Source organism: Mya arenaria, chromosome 11, assembly GCF_026914265.1.
Source record: "Mya arenaria isolate MELC-2E11 chromosome 11, ASM2691426v1".
NCBI lineage: Eukaryota > Metazoa > Mollusca > Bivalvia > Myida > Myidae > Mya > Mya arenaria.
The window spans coordinates 9,611,715-9,630,063 of record NC_069132.1 but is presented as its reverse complement, the minus strand read 5'-3'; the positions used below and the strand labels follow the sequence as shown (position 1 = coordinate 9,630,063).

At 37.3% G+C, this 18,349-nt stretch overlaps 1 pseudogene; it reads right to left on the bottom strand.

The window, feature by feature from the left end:
- Positions 1 to 1,120: 1,120 nt before the first annotated feature.
- Positions 1,121 to 2,435, bottom strand: LOC128207903 (uncharacterized; annotated as a pseudogene).
- Positions 2,436 to 18,349: the final 15,914 nt, after the last annotated feature.

Sequence of the window (18,349 nt, the reverse complement as noted above, 5' to 3'; positions counted from 1 at the left end):
ATAAGCTACACAATATTGATATGACATGCCTCGCCCACCGCCTCTGCATGTTCTGCAGGCTTAAATAAAATTCTGGTTTGATTATGTACACCCCATACATATTACATGTATTCATTTATATATCATATTCATACAAATGGCAATTAAAATTCTAAAATATGTGGTAAATTCATAATAACACCCTACTTTCGGTTTTGCAGCGGCACGGGATACCTCTTTGCTATTGATTGTTTATATCACACGCACCCTCTCTCTCATTTTTTAAAGCAATGGAGAATGTTTGACCTTTTAATTTTGATCATATATATATATATGATTCGCGTCAGGAGAAAACCTGCTTTAATGACATTTTTTACGAAATTATTTTTCTTACATATTTGGAACAAGTAATTATTTATGAGCTTAACCATATGAGTTTTATTTATATGCGCCTATTTTTTCTTACACAAAAACGCATTCAAATGAGCCAACCGTATAACATTTTTCTGAACGTTCTCTGTCCTACAACGTCACGTTTACGGCGTTAGATGTTCGGATTCTTTTCTTTTAATCAGGCAGAAAAAACAAATTAAAATGTTGATCATTCATTTCATTACTATCGTAAAAGAATTGCACATTCAGTTGAAGTTCGATACATGTCAGTATGACGTCACTTGAGTTGCTAGGCAACTGTAGTTGTTCTTTTTTACTAAAGTGTAGTATTCCAACAGCATGCGCAGTTTTAAAGTGTTTAATTTTAAAATAAATCAAACAAGATTCACAAGCAATATTCTTTAATTTACAACAAAAGATTGAGATCACCGGTGACTGTCAATATAATATAATATTACATTTGACACCAAAGTACAAGCATACATCTTAACAAGAACGTTATATAATAATCATGTATGTGGTGTACTTACAATTATTTCGCAGTTAATTTTTATATCAATATTTTTCATGTAATGCGTGTCTTCAAAAGCATTGTTTAACGACTATGGATCATTCGACAACACATGTATATATGGAACAGTGTAAAGACCAAGAATATTTTTTTATCGTAAAACAGATGGAATAACTTAATTGATAAATATTCAAGTGTCTCTTATAATCTGACCACTGCATATTACATGAACGTCTTTTAAGATGCAAACCCCGCGTAAAACTGTTCCCGCTTCTCTTCAGACACGTGTTTGCAGACACTCCGACGGAGATATTCCTTCCTGTTCAAGCTTAGACCAGCCGCTTGAACCGGTTCCGGCCTGGTGTCCACTAAAAACCTGAAGGAGCGGTCCTTAAGGAGGTTGATATGTGTTTCTTCGCCACCCCTTTTTTCCATTACAATCACGATGCCTGGTAGACTGGCTGTGAACCTGAAATGTTGGTATTTCCTGAAAAAGAATTAACTTAATAATAACTGAATAATTTGGTCTGTTATTAGGTAAAACGAGTCTCCATCGAAAATGCAATTCCTGTTATATAATATGGATCTACGCAGAAAAATATTTTAATGTATTAAAAATAACTGTACAATGCAGTAAACCTAAATCTCAATATTAACGTAACACACAAATATTTACCGTATTCCTACAAATGACTTGAAATGCCTGGATAGGAACGATTTCCAATCTCTCCAGATCCACTGCGGGTAGCGTACCGACACGTTGGTCACAGACGACCGGTCAACCACTCCTGTCAGCTCGTCAAGCGTCTCTGTATCATGACGTCTGTATGCCTTTTTCAGAGTCGCAAAGCCACTGTCCACATGGCACCTGGCATGGCCTGCAAAATATTTAATTTATTTCCTGACTTTTAAACTAATGCAAATGGAGAACTTAACTCGAAATTTCGTATGTATGTTGTTAAGGTTTTGATATGAAATAACGTAACTGGTATTTGCATCAATAATTCGATCCCTGTCAGCTGCCCGGTCATAACACGCCATAGGAAGTAGCCAATGACGTACATATTTTTATTTTGCCCTGCAACAAGAAAACATTATGACATGATTTTCATGAAAAAATATTTCTTTATCACGACTGAAATACGATACATAATTATATAAGTTTTTTATGTTTTAATGTACATTACATAACATGAAGTTATTTTAACAAATAACTCAATTCATTCGAAATTAGCAATGAAAAGTATTACCCGGACAATTGTCGGCATGAAAAGTGAACGTTTCGCCCGGGACACAGTGAGACTCGAGCGCATAGTCTATCATGGATAGTACGGCGTTGGGTCCATGTGTTTCCTTCCCATCTTTTCCCATGGCTTCAGCTTCATCAATTAAAAAATTGAGCTGTTTCCCCGCGCTGATTCTGAATCCGAAGATTTGTACTTTTCGCAGGGAAAGGAAGAATATTGGGCTCATCTGACGACTGTAGTGGGGGAGACTGACGCACTGACTGAAGTCAAACGTGTAATGGTGGAAAGTGTCTGGTTCCATCTGAGCCCTCGCTACACAAACATTATAACCCCCCCCCCTTTCCTATAATATAAAAAAAATGCAAGGTTAATTGATTGCGCAGCAAATGTATAAGTTATGATATTTTGTAATTCTGTAAACATTGCTGTACGGCATATAGCCTGCATATTTCAATATGACAACTTTGTCTATTAAACAATTTACGTGAATAAAAATACCACCACTTTATAATATCAAAATCACCGTGTAGAATAGTTTTCTCACTTGAATATATTTAAACGAGTCATATTGTATGATAGCTGTCAGTCAAACACTTATTGTACAAATGTTAGTGTGTACCTGTTGGGCCTCAATGATATGGGCGCGTAAGGCTCCTGTTGCCTCCATCTTCTCTTCCTCAGTGACGGCGTTGGCAATCTGCTGTCTCATTTTCTCGCATGTTGCGCACACGTCATCTCTTGGCTTTGCTTTTTTAATATGGGGGACGCATGATGACCAGATTGTTTTAAATGCAGACAGTTTCACTTGCCGTACATTCTTCTCCGTGCAAATACTACAATAGTCTTTATGGAGAAGCAGCTTCGTGGCATCGGATGGCAAAAACACTGTAGGCAGGTTGTCACGGCCGTGTGGTGCTGCTGGATACGGGATACCCTTTTCTTCAGCCTGATTCAATATGAATTGCACGACGCGCTGGACATCATCAAAATTAAGTGCGTGCTTCGGACGCCGCCCTGTATTTCCATGTACTCCTGGTCCAGTGCCGGTGTCGTACATGTGCTGGATAATATTATTTAGCGTTGTACGCTTCACATCATATAATGACTGGAATGTTTGCCTGCACACAGCACTGCCATTAACGTGGAACTTTGTTCTGGCACGCACCCGCTTTTTGCCTCGTTTCATTTTTACAGAATCATACTTCTGGGCACTAAGAACGCCCATAAGAAATAGTTCTTTTTCTTCTTTTGATTTCTCCTTACTTTCGAGAACAATGTTATAAGCCTCATCAAGTGAAAAGTTAGACTGACATTGTTTTTTGCATCCGCAGTCTTCCATGAAGCGTTTTGTGTTTAAATAGTCTTGGCAATCTGAATCATATGTACACTCGTCGCTGCTTTCACCACTCTCTGAATTTAGTGATAAAACCATTTCACGCATTCTTGTTTGTACAAGTGGCCCTGCCTCTGCGTTATCCGGCGGCTCACATAGATCTTGATCATCTTCTTCTAACTCCTGATATCCATGTGGTGTTCCCCCAAAGTGCTCCGAAATGATACTTTCAAGCTCCTGGAAAATATTAGTTTTAAACTTGTTCAATTGAGGTTTATTGCTATGAAATTATTATTGAACAAATTTGAATGCACAATTTATAAACTTCTTTGTATTTTACTAGAAAAAATACTTACTTATGCTTTTGTGTCTCTTTTCATTTTTATAAAATTTTGTGCGAAAAAAAATCAAATAAGAAACTGCCGGGGTCGAACCCGCAGCGTATGAATTAGAAGTCCAACGCTCTCCTAATTAAGCTAGACGGGCTTTGTGATACAGGAAAAATTAGACATTATACAAATATTTTCTCCTTTTGTCACATCGTTTTTTTCACATGATTTTTTTTCATTTCATGTTTCTTATCCTTTTCTCTATCATTTATAATAACTATGCAATGCTTGTAAGTTCGATATAGTTGACTATAACTCATATTGGCTACATGTGACAAGTTTATGATAAACATTAAAGCTTTTTAGAAAATCAAATAATAATTATAAAGCGTTGTTTTTTATAATATTTACATATTGTATAATAACTACGGAATGTCACTTAAAACTTATTAATCGGTTTTATCTTCTTGTAGATGTTAAATCAATAGGCTTTTAATTGCCTTAAATCTAAAAAAAAAAACGCCTGATTAATATTTGTTATTAGTTTAACCTGTCCGGAATTTCACCAAAAATATAACTGATTGAAGAAGTATCACTTAAAAAAAAGATATATACGGAAAGAGAAAAGATTTACCTTTAATTCCTCCTCCATTTTGTCTCGGTTCTTCTTTCTTCTTTTGTTTACACTGGTAAGCAACAAACACACAATGTGTGACACATAACCTTCATCCCCGGATGTCAGGTAAATACTCTGACGTCATTTCAACCAGGTTTTCCGATGACGCACTCGATGTCATTAAGGCAGGTTTTCTCATGACGCGATACACACACACACACACATATATATATATATATATATATACTGGTTAGCGACCTATTATTCGCCCGTACCACTTTTTCGCCCACCCCGTTAAAACCACTCAAAACAAAATATTTTACACAAATCAGTCTCGCGTTTCATTGCGGAATCATTTTTGACAGATATCAGCTGTTTTTTGCGTTCAAATGTAAGTAGTATGTGGAATTCGACTCAAATAAACATTGTTTACACTTCTGACCTTGTAAGTTGCACGCGGTGATGACGTCATAACGCGCGCGCTCATTTGCATGAGGCCCTGTAAGATTTTTTTAATTTTCATTTTATCTTGCACTATCAGACGACATTATTTATTTGTCATTATAAAGTATAAAACCGGTGTTAAATTTTACAAATACCATAGATTCCTGTATTTTAAGTTCAATTTTCGAAAAAGCAAATGGGAAAACCTGAAAACGCTGTAATAATCGCCGAATTTTTCGTCTAAGGGAATCACCTCAAATTTGAATTAATCATTACATTCTTGTAAGGACATGGGTTGCTCCTCTTCGGAAGTCTATAAATATGGATACATTGTAGGTCATGTTTCAAGAAGGAATCCCAGTAGTGTTTTAAATGTTCTGCAAAGAGGAGGCTTTCCGAGTAGGTGTTGTATCATTTTAAACATACATTAACAGTATGTAATTGTTTACATATTATATTTATTGATCACTTGTCGTTTTAAACGGTCGCTTGACTGGACGAATAAAATAAAAATGTTTGAAGATTCAGTTTAGAGAGAAATATATGTGTAGCGTAACCGCATAGTTGCACGATTACCGCCCTTTGTTATAAATTAGCCATTTGCGCTTACAAAGTTAAATGTCTGGCGGTGTATTTCAAAGGTTAGTTTTACATTTTAGACTTATTTATTCCATACAAATATTTTATTAGCGACAATAATAATTAAAGAAATCATGTTAAACATTATTAATTAACCGGGAGTTGTTTTCATAAAGAGTATAAGTAAAAATAAAGCTGTCTCCCTTCATGTTTTCGCAAAGTGGAATATACCCATTTTACCCATCTTAATAATGAACTCGTCCGCCCGGTGAGTATATAAGTGCGTCGCTCAGCTGAAAGTTTCATTCCGTGTTTGACCGCCGTCGAGGTAACTTCAAACAGTAAACCGGAAATAGTCTTTTGAAGGCAAATAATTAGAGTCTTGACCTTCTGGTTGTTTATTATTGAACACAGAGCATTGCGATCTGTGGGATAAAAAGGCACCAGGAACTTGACATCTATAGGGTTATCTAGCGTTCCAGTTCAAGTAGCCAGATACATAGAGCATTGCGATCTAGTCTGGTGAACGGAGCTGGTGGCTAGAAACTCTAATAAGCCTCATACCTGACAACTGCGTTGGCCACAGAGCATTGCGATCTGCGCGCTGACAAAGGTTAAGGTATTTTGCATCGCCAATAAACAAGCTCCCGTAAGAGAAAGCCATTCATCATTAAAGTGACTGAACTTTATATAAACCAATGCATAATCTTTGAACCCTGATTATTTGGTTGATTATGTTTTAACTCACCAATCATTTTTCGAATCATTTGTTTTAATCATAAGGCAAAGTAGCCTGAGGAAAATTTATATAAGAGCGATCCATATAGGCTCTACGACACCGATTGAACATACAGCCGGCACGTTACAAAATTTGGCTCCCAACGTGGGGCTACATTAAATATGGATCGAACTTCATCACAGCCAGACCTGTATGAAGAGTTAGAGATGATGGCCAGAGAAATCGAACATTTAAAGCGGGAGGTGCACATTCTACAACTAGAGAAAGAAATAGCGATGGCACAACGGGACTTGGATTTGTCCTGTAGCAGGCTTGTAACTTATATGCCTAAGCCAGGGGTTCACACGCGATGTGATGTAGGCATACAGACACCTGCTAGGACCGATTTTGTCACAGAGAGGCGACGGTTAAAAAGTGAGCATGGGACCGACGAAGCTGGGGTCGGTACTGTTTGTGGTGGTCTGAAACCACAAGCAATTGAGACTTGTCAGGGCCAGACAAGTAAGCCATTAAGGGCTGGAGGCTTAGCAGGTAGTGACAAACGTACCGTAATGAAGCCGGCTACGTTTGATGGAAATGGTGCCTGGACTGATTATAAGGCACATTTTGAAGCTTGTGCCATGTTAAATGACTGGGATGATACCCAAAAGGGTCTTTATTTGTCAGTGTCATTGCGAGGACAGGCACAAGGTGTTTATGGCAATTTGGCCACGAAAACAACTAATTACACGGAATTAGTTCAAGCCCTTGAGGAGAGGTTCGCTCCTCCACACCAGACTGAACTATATAGAGTTCAGTTAAAGGACAGGCGACAGAGAGCTACAGAGTCGATGACTGAGCTAGGGCAAGATATTCGTCGCCTGACGAACCTTGCATATCCAAGCGCACCCGTAGACGTGCGCGAGACATTGGCAAAAGAGCAGTTTGTGGATGCTCTGGTGAATTCGGATATGCGATTGAAGATAAAACAGGCTAGGTCTGTGAATTTAAATGACGCAGTGTGTCATGCTGTAGAGCTGGATGCTTTCTACAGAGCGGAAAGAAAGAGCAAGGGAATGGTGTGCCTTGCCGCAAACGAAAGTCCGACGATAGCGTATGAGGTAAAGGAACTTATGAAGAAAATGCAGGAAATGCAATGCACTATTGATAAGTTATCAAAGGAAATGTGTAGTCCGTCACATTCACAGATGAATTACGGCTCGAATGGAAACGTCCGAAACCGTAAATGGGGTCTTAACAGGGACAACGGAAAAAGATGTTTTGAATGTGGGTCAAAGTACCAATTGAGAAGGAATTGTTCCAAACTTAAAGCTTCTCAATCCCATGCGAGAACGGATGAGCGTAAGAAAAAAGAACCTTTATGGACAAAAGATTATGTTCTGTCGATATTCAGTTGGACAACGGCGAAAACAAAGACAACTGAGAAAAGGGATAAGGACATGGGATGGATAAAAAGGGCCGGACGCACCTGTGAGAGTTGTACAAAAGTGTTCAAAAGAAGAGCATACATGCTAAAACACGTGCGGAAAGTACATCGTGGGAAGGATAGTGAAGTTCAATGGGAAACAGATCGGTCGCTAGAAAGTAAACCAGATGTTTTCATGGAGGACGAAAAAGAGTCAAAGAGCACACTGGAAGAGACAGCAGTCGGTATTGAGAAGCAGAAAGCATGTGTGCCTACAGCGGAAAATAGTAAGGGCATTGGAATTTTGAAGTTAGTAGCGAAGAAAGGGAAGTCGAACATTCAGAAGATAGAGAAGACCAACGTTATCTTCAAGGGCAAAATCTTCGGGAAACCAACGTTCCAGTCAGTGTTTGCTTCCAAGAGGAAGTGCAACGACGTACCTTCCAACTCTACGCTAAAGAAGTTCTGTTTTCAGCCGAGAACGTCTGTGACTGAATTACAGACAGATCTGGTAATGATCAAGGAAGAATCAAGGGATCAGGAGATGCAGACGGAAAATGATGAGCCAGACGAACACATATATCAGAATAAGCAATTTGTTTGCAAATATTGTGGCATGCAGTATCGGGACTACGTCATGTATTGCGCTCATGCTGGTTGTCACAATATAAATACACCTTTGAGATGCAACATTTGTGGGCAGGATCAGAAGGACAGTCAATCATTCTATGTTCATCTGACTTGGGGACACAAGTAGAAACTGAACCAGAATAACATTTGTTTAAATGAGATAGTTAAGTTGTGAAAATGTTTGTATCTTTTAAGTGTTGAAATTACTGTGAATTTGTGGCATTAACATTTACGAAACATTTTTAAGAGGAGAAATTGTTGAACTTTATTGGCATTTTGAAATTGCATATTGTATTGTGTTGTTTGTGGTTACAAACTTGTTTTATTAAAAAGTTCATTGTTTTGATCATTGTTTTTATTAATCATGCAGGGACGCATGAACTCGGAGGCGTGGGTAATGTAGCGTAACCGCATAGTTGCACGATTACCGCCCTTTGTTATAAATTAGCCATTTGCGCTTACAAAGTTAAATGTCTGGCGGTGTATTTCAAAGGTTAGTTTTACATTTTAGACTTATTTATTCCATACAAATATTTTATTAGCGACAATAATAATTAAAGAAATCATGTTAAACATTATTAATTAACCGGGAGTTGTTTTCATAAAGAGTATAAGTAAAAATAAAGCTGTCTCCCTTCATGTTTTCGCAAAGTGGAATATACCCATTTTACCCATCTTAATAATGAACTCGTCCGCCCGGTGAGTATATAAGTGCGTCGCTCAGCTGAAAGTTTCATTCCGTGTTTGACCGCCGTCGAGGTAACTTCAAACAGTAAACCGGAAATAGTCTTTTGAAGGCAAATAATTAGAGTCTTGACCTTCTGGTTGTTTATTATTGAACACAGAGCATTGCGATCTGTGGGATAAAAAGGCACCAGGAACTTGACATCTATAGGGTTATCTAGCGTTCCAGTTCAAGTAGCCAGATACATAGAGCATTGCGATCTAGTCTGGTGAACGGAGCTGGTGGCTAGAAACTCTAATAAGCCTCATACCTGACAACTGCGTTGGCCACAGAGCATTGCGATCTGCGCGCTGACAAAGGTTAAGGTATTTTGCATCGCCAATAAACAAGCTCCCGTAAGAGAAAGCCATTCATCATTAAAGTGACTGAACTTTATATAAACCAATGCATAATCTTTGAACCCTGATTATTTGGTTGATTATGTTTTAACTCACCAATCATTTTTCGAATCATTTGTTTTAATCATAAGGCAAAGTAGCCTGAGGAAAATTTATATAAGAGCGATCCATATAGGCTCTACGACACCGATTGAACATACAGCCGGCACGTTACAAAATTTGGCTCCCAACGTGGGGCTACATTAAATATGGATCGAACTTCATCACAGCCAGACCTGTATGAAGAGTTAGAGATGATGGCCAGAGAAATCGAACATTTAAAGCGGGAGGTGCACATTCTACAACTAGAGAAAGAAATAGCGATGGCACAACGGGACTTGGATTTGTCCTGTAGCAGGCTTGTAACTTATATGCCTAAGCCAGGGGTTCACACGCGATGTGATGTAGGCATACAGACACCTGCTAGGACCGATTTTGTCACAGAGAGGCGACGGTTAAAAAGTGAGCATGGGACCGACGAAGCTGGGGTCGGTACTGTTTGTGGTGGTCTGAAACCACAAGCAATTGAGACTTGTCAGGGCCAGACAAGTAAGCCATTAAGGGCTGGAGGCTTAGCAGGTAGTGACAAACGTACCGTAATGAAGCCGGCTACGTTTGATGGAAATGGTGCCTGGACTGATTATAAGGCACATTTTGAAGCTTGTGCCATGTTAAATGACTGGGATGATACCCAAAAGGGTCTTTATTTGTCAGTGTCATTGCGAGGACAGGCACAAGGTGTTTATGGCAATTTGGCCACGAAAACAACTAATTACACGGAATTAGTTCAAGCCCTTGAGGAGAGGTTCGCTCCTCCACACCAGACTGAACTATATAGAGTTCAGTTAAAGGACAGGCGACAGAGAGCTACAGAGTCGATGACTGAGCTAGGGCAAGATATTCGTCGCCTGACGAACCTTGCATATCCAAGCGCACCCGTAGACGTGCGCGAGACATTGGCAAAAGAGCAGTTTGTGGATGCTCTGGTGAATTCGGATATGCGATTGAAGATAAAACAGGCTAGGTCTGTGAATTTAAATGACGCAGTGTGTCATGCTGTAGAGCTGGATGCTTTCTACAGAGCGGAAAGAAAGAGCAAGGGAATGGTGTGCCTTGCCGCAAACGAAAGTCCGACGATAGCGTATGAGGTAAAGGAACTTATGAAGAAAATGCAGGAAATGCAATGCACTATTGATAAGTTATCAAAGGAAATGTGTAGTCCGTCACATTCACAGATGAATTACGGCTCGAATGGAAACGTCCGAAACCGTAAATGGGGTCTTAACAGGGACAACGGAAAAAGATGTTTTGAATGTGGGTCAAAGTACCAATTGAGAAGGAATTGTTCCAAACTTAAAGCTTCTCAATCCCATGCGAGAACGGATGAGCGTAAGAAAAAAGAACCTTTATGGACAAAAGATTATGTTCTGTCGATATTCAGTTGGACAACGGCGAAAACAAAGACAACTGAGAAAAGGGATAAGGACATGGGATGGATAAAAAGGGCCGGACGCACCTGTGAGAGTTGTACAAAAGTGTTCAAAAGAAGAGCATACATGCTAAAACACGTGCGGAAAGTACATCGTGGGAAGGATAGTGAAGTTCAATGGGAAACAGATCGGTCGCTAGAAAGTAAACCAGATGTTTTCATGGAGGACGAAAAAGAGTCAAAGAGCACACTGGAAGAGACAGCAGTCGGTATTGAGAAGCAGAAAGCATGTGTGCCTACAGCGGAAAATAGTAAGGGCATTGGAATTTTGAAGTTAGTAGCGAAGAAAGGGAAGTCGAACATTCAGAAGATAGAGAAGACCAACGTTATCTTCAAGGGCAAAATCTTCGGGAAACCAACGTTCCAGTCAGTGTTTGCTTCCAAGAGGAAGTGCAACGACGTACCTTCCAACTCTACGCTAAAGAAGTTCTGTTTTCAGCCGAGAACGTCTGTGACTGAATTACAGACAGATCTGGTAATGATCAAGGAAGAATCAAGGGATCAGGAGATGCAGACGGAAAATGATGAGCCAGACGAACACATATATCAGAATAAGCAATTTGTTTGCAAATATTGTGGCATGCAGTATCGGGACTACGTCATGTATTGCGCTCATGCTGGTTGTCACAATATAAATACACCTTTGAGATGCAACATTTGTGGGCAGGATCAGAAGGACAGTCAATCATTCTATGTTCATCTGACTTGGGGACACAAGTAGAAACTGAACCAGAATAACATTTGTTTAAATGAGATAGTTAAGTTGTGAAAATGTTTGTATCTTTTAAGTGTTGAAATTACTGTGAATTTGTGGCATTAACATTTACGAAACATTTTTAAGAGGAGAAATTGTTGAACTTTATTGGCATTTTGAAATTGCATATTGTATTGTGTTGTTTGTGGTTACAAACTTGTTTTATTAAAAAGTTCATTGTTTTGATCATTGTTTTTATTAATCATGCAGGGACGCATGAACTCGGAGGCGTGGGTAATGTAGCGTAACCGCATAGTTGCACGATTACCGCCCTTTGTTATAAATTAGCCATTTGCGCTTACAAAGTTAAATGTCTGGCGGTGTATTTCAAAGGTTAGTTTTACATTTTAGACTTATTTATTCCATACAAATATTTTATTAGCGACAATAATAATTAAAGAAATCATGTTAAACATTATTAATTAACCGGGAGTTGTTTTCATAAAGAGTATAAGTAAAAATAAAGCTGTCTCCCTTCATGTTTTCGCAAAGTGGAATATACCCATTTTACCCATCTTAATAATGAACTCGTCCGCCCGGTGAGTATATAAGTGCGTCGCTCAGCTGAAAGTTTCATTCCGTGTTTGACCGCCGTCGAGGTAACTTCAAACAGTAAACCGGAAATAGTCTTTTGAAGGCAAATAATTAGAGTCTTGACCTTCTGGTTGTTTATTATTGAACACAGAGCATTGCGATCTGTGGGATAAAAAGGCACCAGGAACTTGACATCTATAGGGTTATCTAGCGTTCCAGTTCAAGTAGCCAGATACATAGAGCATTGCGATCTAGTCTGGTGAACGGAGCTGGTGGCTAGAAACTCTAATAAGCCTCATACCTGACAACTGCGTTGGCCACAGAGCATTGCGATCTGCGCGCTGACAAAGGTTAAGGTATTTTGCATCGCCAATAAACAAGCTCCCGTAAGAGAAAGCCATTCATCATTAAAGTGACTGAACTTTATATAAACCAATGCATAATCTTTGAACCCTGATTATTTGGTTGATTATGTTTTAACTCACCAATCATTTTTCGAATCATTTGTTTTAATCATAAGGCAAAGTAGCCTGAGGAAAATTTATATAAGAGCGATCCATATAGGCTCTACGACACCGATTGAACATACAGCCGGCACGTTACATATGGAAACATCGTAAGAACAGCGAATTTATGGGGTGGGCGAATAATTGGTACAGCAGGGTGCTTATTTTAGCGAAATTATAGGGGTACTTTTCACTTGGGAATATTCGGATTCCCTAGCTATTTTTAAAAATAGATTACACAGTTTTTGTCGGAAGAGTCAACCTGTCTGAGTAAAATTTCATCGCAATAGCACTCTTCTGTCAAAAAGTAACATAAGAAAAACCCCATTTCCGGCCGAAAAGGGGTCGCTAACCAGTATATATATATACATATCAGGTCGATATATATATATATATATATATATATATATAAAGGTCCGGAAATAGTCATAAGCTGCAAGTCCATGGCGGTCGTACTTAAAAGTTATGTCCTTTATCGTAGGCTACAGGGGTGCGTTTCAGAAAGATTTTACGATCTGCCATTATCGTAATAACGACCAACTTAACGATAATCATAAAGGCGTTTCAGAAACGTCTCGTAAACTCTCCGGTCGTACGTAAAAATAACGGTAAAGCACAGCGTTAAAGCGAGTGACCCAGTCTGAAGTGAAATGACGTTACGTCACTTTGACCTGATGAGCGCACCTGTCTTTTTTAATAATAATAATAATAATAATAATAATACCGATAATCTCTTGAAGGGAATCAATTAATGAAACTCTCATTTTTATAATGATTGACACAAATGATACAAACTCGTGGTCTCTATTCTGATTACCCATCTGCTATTTATGTTACAATTGTATCTTAAGTACATTGTCATCCGGGATTTTTTGTGATGGAGGCAGTGGCGGGTTCCGACGCTCATTTTAATATTTGTGTAATTATTATGAAAATTGGACAACAAATTACGTTTTTTTTCAGGCTGGTGATTTTACTTTAAATTCGTCTTTGATAAGTGAAATATTATAGTATGGGTATTATGAATGTTGTGTAAAGTAAATGCAAACGTGCAGCATGGTGCTGATGATGATAGTCACGATGATGCGACGACAACGGCAATGACGATTCAATAATAATAATGCGACAACGACACTATAATGATGATGCGATGACAACGATAGTGATAATGCGACGACGACGACTTAGATGATAATAATAATAATGATGATGCGACGACGGAAATGATACTAATTATGATGTGACGATGACGACAATGCTCATGACGAGATGATGATGCGTAGATGTTGCTGATGATTGATGATGTGGATGATGATGAAGGTGTGAAGTTGGTGGTGTAGGTGGTTGTGGTTGGTGCGGTGGATGATGATGATGATGACTGATTCCAATCATCAACAACTGGCCTTAGTTCAGATAACGAGTAAAGTTCATACGCACCAACACTGTGACTAAGAGTTATTGTATTGGGAAACAGTTCGAAAATACATTGACTGGTTGGATTTTTTGTATGAAGACAATTCATAAATCCATTTTTATTGTGTCAATCGTTGTAATAACAGTTAAATACACAGCATTTCAGATCCATTCAAAATACATGATAAAATCTACATTTGCAGACATGCTTCAAATACACAAAATTACTAAAAGAAATATAGCTATTTTACAAGCTCGTCTCATCAAAACATATTATTCAACAAAAAGTATCTTAACTGGTGCAGATTGCCATAGTGGTTAAGTGTTCAGAGTTTCATGCAAATAGTATCTATTATCTTTTTCAATCATGTTATGATATACACTGGAGTATACACTTTATGTAGCATTCTGTGTTTATAAATGAGCCAGTCAAAGTAAAAAATAAATGTATTCAGAAATATCCAAAGATTCACTTAATTTCTATAAAAAGATAGTATGATTGTTTACATGATCAGCCATGGCAGTGTGTGTTTTCTATATATTCATAAGTTTGAATAAATGTATCATTAAGATAATCCTATATAATTCACAAACATGTACAACTGGATATACATCACAGTTAAATTTATATAAATATATATATATATTTTTGAAAAATCTAATGCTAATGGCTTTTAAATGCAAAGTCAAACTTAAAATAAAAATAAGAAATTTCATTTTAAATAATGAAGGTTACACAAATGCCTCATCGCCTATTTAACAGTTTAAAGTCTTATGTTGTGTTGGGATATATATGCAATTAATTTCAGATTCTGTGTCATTATATCTGTAATTATCTGCTTGGTCTGGTGTCTCCAGTGTATGTAGGTATAAAGTACTGTTCTGACACAGTCTCCTAAAACACACTGGAACCTTTAAGGTGAGTATCTGGAAGACTGACTGTGAGCATATTCTAGATGTTTGAAACCTTGTGATTTCTCAGTGTCCTGAAAAAGACAAAAAGTTATAAAATATTGTTTAATACAGCAAAATAAAATACATTTTTGAAAACTCCTTCTAATGGTTAAACTACAAGTAACACATAATTTACATTACCATATTTCAACTGAAATAGTTTGCATATTTTATGAAAATTATTGTCTTTAAAAAAAAAAATAAGTAGGGTTTTTAAGAAAACATGAAAAACACCATTCTGGCCACATTTTATTTCTTGTTTAATGTTCATATAAGTTAAATAACAAGTGTGTTGAACCAGTTAACTGCTCAAAGTAAGATGCCCAACATTGTATCAATATAAAATTCATCTTATTGTATTATTCATAACAATTGGTTAATATCCTATTGCATTTTATTTCCTACCTACTTTTACATTTCCCTCCATTGCCAGTTTGAAGCATTCCTGATAGTTTTCTGTCACCAGCCTGAAATAATTAACTAAAACAAATATTTAACAAGTAAAATCACTAAAAAAATGAAAACATAGAATATCAATAAGCATCTGTACATAGCCTGTGCATTAACTGCAAATACATTATACATGGTTTTGCAGTTTAGTTTCTACATAAGTCCTTATGACAATGTGTTCAAATGTTGAATATACCTCCATTATTATTCATAAAACCAACATTAAAATTTAATTCCCTTTTCCATACCATTATTAAACAGAGGGTAATGAAGAACACAGCATGTTCCACCAAGACCATGACACTTCTGTTGGCAATTTTCATTTCAGTTTTTATTGTACACTTAGCATCAAATGGTATGACTGAAAAAGACAAGATTTAACCTTTGTCAGTTGAAAACTCACAAATGTACATATACTACAAAGTTCGACATAAACCATAGGATTCCTTACTAAAACAAGTTTTAAATACAAGTAAAGGTGAACTAAAATAATTACATTGTCACCTGAAAGAGTCCATGGTATTAAAGTAGCCAATAATCAACTTGTTTGTTGTGACAGTGTTGTTTACATATTTAGCATCAGTTTTAGATGTGTAAAAATAAGAAAAATAATTATGGTATATCATGACATGATAAAATGGTAACACTGTTTAATAATTCACTGACTATATGCCACAAAGGCCGGTAATATTACAACAAAATATGTACAGGCATTTATTTATCCGAATTAAAAACAATCCGAAATAGAAGAACTTTAAGAAAATGTTTTACATGACATATTAAACAGCAATGAAACCGATTCAAATCCTACATCATTTTCCATGTTTTAGATATACACAATATCAGCATATTACATTGATATAACAACTAGAAATGTGTCCATAGGACACGGATGCCCCCACTTCGATTTTTTGTCACAGAAAATAAGCCATAATGATTATTCAGGATAATCTCAAGTCTTTTTTTGCAAATAAAGGGCCGTAACTCCTAAATGACAAAAGCGATTTCCATGGCTATCGAACTTGATCAAGATATAATGGTCACAATCATGTATGTAAAGTTTGGTGAGGATTGGACACATACTTTTCAAGAATTAGATTGGAAACATATATTTTTGAAGTATTTTTGGCAAAAAAGGGCCGTAACTCCTAAATGACTAAAGCGATTTCCATGACTATCGAACTTGATCAAGATATTATGGTCACAAACATGTGTTTAAAGTTTGGTGAGGATTGGACAAACAGTTTTCAAGAATTAGATCGGAAACAATCTTCGGGACGTACGTACGTACGTACAGACAGACAGACAGACGTACGGACAAGGGCAACCCTATATGCCGCCACTTTGTGGGGGCATAAAAAGCTTACATCTTCTACAGTTAAAATCCTTTTGTTGTTGTTGTTGTTTGTCGAATTATGGCGTCGTCGTCGCCTATGGTCTCGATGTACTATATCGAATATTTTTGCCGATATCATCTTTGTGCTTTATTCTATGTACTTGTACTCTTGTTGTTTTTTTTTGTTTTTTTTTGGACTCATCGAATTTTGGAAAGTTGTGTGTTTTTTAAAAGGGAATTATTTTTTATTATTTTTTATAAAATTTAAATATTTATAGCCTGTTTGTTTCTGACAGATATAAGCTTAATGAATCCATCAGTTCTTCTTTCGCACAATTCGTTATTTCTTCTATTCCACCCGCTAATAACCCCAACGTAATTGCTGCATTGGGTATGCAATATCTGTATAGTATTTGCATAGTTCTTTCTTCCAGTCCTCTTCTAGCTTCATCATACTTTTTACAGTAGAATAAGAAGTGGTCTACGGTTTCAGGAACTTGGCAGACACTGCAACAGTTGTCTGTTTGGTCTGGTGTCAGTTTTGCCCAGTGATCTTTTAGCCGGGTGTGACCACTTAGGAGTTGGTTGATTTGGCTGAAACTTTTTCTTTTCTTTTCACCAATGCAGTTTCTTACCCCGGGTGTGACAAAGATGTCATGTATGGCGGAAGACCTCTCAGAGTTACGGTATTCAGTGTTTGACACTAAGACTTTTAGAGAAGGAGTCCACTGGACTCCTTAATTCCAAAATCAAGGAGTCCGGCATAAAATTAAGGAGTCCAGGATAATTAGAACATTTATTCCAATTTATTGACTCAATGCTCCAGCCAGCCCTAAATAACAGGTTGGGACACCCGCTGCACTTTTCAAGTACCCGGTTGCCATTTTACTACACCCTGCTGTGCCCTTTTGTTTGCCAGTCAATGTCCAGAAATGAGTTATAAATGTACATACTTTTGACACTAACTTAAAGTTAACAGCTGAGGTAACAAACTCTAAGTATTGAAAGAAGTAACATCACAAAACATAAAAAGTTGAGTACTGGCCCTTGCAAGTGTCCCATAAAGGCTAATTTAATTCACATCAAAATTGTCATTCGGCTGGAGCACTGATGACTATTTATTCAATGATTTCACAGAGCCTTTGGTATTTAATTTCTGGAAGGCAAACTAGAGATTTGTATTCTGAGAGCACATTTAAGTTATATTTTAATTGTTTTATTCAAATAACATGAACATGACTGAAACTATTTATCTTATAGATTCTAATATGACTTGAACATGAACTGACGATCTAGCATATAGAACCTTGGCCTTTTGTGAAGCGGCTGTGGAGCCATCAGATATAAGGGAATTGAACGTGGCATTATCAAATACTGAATTTTGTTTAATTGGAACATTCATCTGCAATCAGTGCAATGAGACACTGACATGCCTTATATGTTGTGTCAATGCTAACAGACTTTGCAATATAAGCTTGGTACATGGTGACATAGTCTGTGTAGGACTGTCCTTATTCCTGATAAATGTTCAGCATCCATAAACAGAATGCACTACCTGTCAAAGATAGCTTTGTTCAGCTGAATTA